Source organism: Nicotiana sylvestris, chromosome 9 (assembly GCF_000393655.2).
Source record: "Nicotiana sylvestris chromosome 9, ASM39365v2, whole genome shotgun sequence".
Classification (NCBI taxonomy): Eukaryota; Viridiplantae; Streptophyta; class Magnoliopsida; order Solanales; family Solanaceae; genus Nicotiana; species Nicotiana sylvestris.
Genome location: NC_091065.1, coordinates 129,933,302 through 129,936,428, shown reverse-complemented (window position 1 = coordinate 129,936,428; position 3,127 = coordinate 129,933,302).

Genomic DNA, 3,127 nt, shown 5'->3' with positions numbered 1-3,127 from the left:
GAAATGAGGTCATTTTATAACAAAAATCCCTATTTTTGCACAGTAGCGCCGCATGGGACGGAGTGGTAATGAAAAATGTGTTTAGAAACGAAATTGGAGGTGCTCTGATAATTTACACAGTTGCGCCGCATGGGGCGGCGCATGGGGCGGCGCGGTAGTGTAAAATTCTGCGCTGCTTTTGGTAATTTGGTCATAACTTTTGATAGGAGTATCCGAAAGACGAACGGTTTGAAGAGTTGGAAACTAGGCTCAAAGGACTTTTATTTGATAGGTTGTGCATCACACATATCCTTATATAACTGGAGATGATTGTCCAAAGTGAGGTCTTGTGCGCACTCATTTGCAACTTTCGTCTCTTATGAAATTTTCCAACTTGGCTTAGACTTAGGCCTCTCCCTAGACCCCAATTCACTTCTACTATGACTTATACACTTATTAACATATCCAATTGATATCCATAATCTCCTTAATCCTCATTTGCGCGCAAGATAAAATATTTGGCCTACCTTGGCACCACGAAATCTTAAATTACTAAGAAAAATTTTCTGCGGCTTTACAATTATATGAGAGGAAGAAACATGGAGTGTTTTGGAGGCGATAATGTGAAGACAAATGCCCACTCGAGAAGTACCCGAACACAAAGAAGCATAAATGGTCTGGGCAAGAAGGCCACCGCGACCGCGGTGGCACCGCGGTGAACCGCGACAGATTAATGAAGGGAGGCAGAAAGGTCAGCGTTCACCGCGACCGCGGTGAACTGTTCACGTAGCTTGAAGTTTGAGGACCAAAGTGTAATTTTGGGGAAACTTTTGTAAAACCCTTGTAAGCTTTAGAAACTCGCCCAACTGAAAGAAAAGGGCTAGTTTTAGACTACTTTTGGAGGAAGAACAAGTGTGAGAAGAGCAACCAAACATTAGAGTTTCTCTTATTCGGTTATGAGTAGCTAAATATTTATCTAGGGTTGATGGAACCAATTGTTGGTTGAAGTTTTGACTCAAGTTGTTATAATCGAGCCGGATCTACGATATGATTGTTCAACTACGTTTTGTATGGTGATTAATTGAATGGGCCCTTGATTAATCGTGTCTAATTACCTTATATTGATTGAGAAAGAATATTGGATTAGATTGTTGTTTGAACAACACCATTTTTGGGTAATTGAAGAAATTCATTACTTGAACTTAAAAGTAGGTTTAGAGATTACAAAACATTGGTGGGATAATTTAGAGTTGCATACCCATTGTCAGCTAGATTAGTTCGAGAGAATGCTCTAGTAAATTATTCGAGTTGATCGAGAGATAATTACGATAGCCCCTAACTTTTAATCCTCATAGAGTATTACGGCAAGATTATAGTGGAAGAGTCAAGACCTAAACTAGCAATTGGGGAAATCATTGCCCTAGACCTTTTTACCATTGAATTATCTTTGTTTTAGCTTATTGTTGTTTTCAATAGCAGTTGAAGTAGTTAAACAAAAACCCATTCTTTATTGATCAAAAATCTTGCATCTAGAGATTGATTGAGTTGCTAATAACATTGCCGAAAAGTGTAATAGATAGGTTAGTTCCCTGAGGATTCGATTCCGGACCTAAAACCGGATTATATTTGCAGCGACCGCTTCGTCCTTTAAAGGGCATAGTTAGGCATTATAAAGTTTTGGCGTCGTTGTGGCGGAGCTAAAGGTGTTATTTATTACAACTTAGAAGTAGTGTTAAAAATTATTAGTTCAAATCAATTTTCAAAGGTGTTAAACAATTTTCATTGAAATTCTAACGTTTTAACTCTTATGGAATTTAGGTGTATGCTTAGAAATTCTTCGAGAACTGGAGAACTACTTGAAGTACTTTCAGACCCCGAGAAAACATTCAGGGCATTGAACCGTGCTAACAGGAGTATCCAACAATCACAACAACCACACCAGCTTGAATTTGACATGGGTGACGTAGAGACGTCAATGGAAACATCAGGGATGAGCCAACTGACCGAAACGTTAGAGTGGTGGCACCTTTTGTGCCAGAAGCTGCACTTTATGATTGGGATCAACCCACAGCTGACAACCTCGCAACTGCCATAGCTATGTCCGTAATTCAAGTGGAGACATTTTAGATCACCAACAACATGCTACATCTGCTACAGAATAAAGGATTGTTTTCTGGGTCACACATTGAAGACCCTCAGCAACATTTGAAAATTTTCTGTCAATTTGTGTGACTCAAAGGCAGCCAAATGTGACCCCAGAAGCTATCAAGCTATTATTGTTCCCGTTCTCTGTGACTGGGGAAGCTCAGACTTGGTTGAATTCGCTCCCAATCAATTCCATTGTCACATGGGAGGAATTAGCAAAGCAGTTTTTGAATAAGTTCTACCCACCCAACAAGACTGCAAGGTAGATTGATGAAATATTGCAGTACAAGCGGCAGCCGACTGAGACCTTGCAAGAAACTTGGGAAAGATTTAAAGGGATGCTGGTTAAGTGTCCTCACCATGGCATTCCAGACCAGATGCTGGGCCAGAGATTCTACATAGGATTAGCTGACAATCTAAAGGCCAATGTGGATGTTTCAGCTGGAGGTGCATTTTTGAGTAAGACATTCACCGAGTGCAAAGTCCTTCTGGACAAGATGTCCTAGAACTCAGGGTGGATGACTAGAGGTACAACACTGGCACCCATAGTGCATTCAGTGCCTCTTGACCCAAATAATTCGCAGGCATAGAACATGGCCACACTCCTAACTCATATGAGTATTTTGACAAAGAATATAGATGAGATGGGTACCAAACAGGTGCACATTGTTGACACGACAAATGGAGGACTGTGTACACCCTGTGTTAATCAGTCTTATGTGTGTTCATGGAACGGAGAAGGTGAAAATCAAGGAGCAAGGGAAGATATGAATTATGTTAACAACTTTGGGGGTCAGAGACAAGGAGGACAACAGTAGAGACCGACACCAAATCAGCAATACAGACCCAACATGCCTTAGTCTGGGGGCATGCAAGCTCAAGGCCAAATTGTTCCATACCACCAGAGACAACAGGGCTACCCACAACAGAACCAACAACAGTTGACATATCATCCACCTCCTCAACAGCAAGATAACAACATGGTAGAGATCAGGGGGATGCT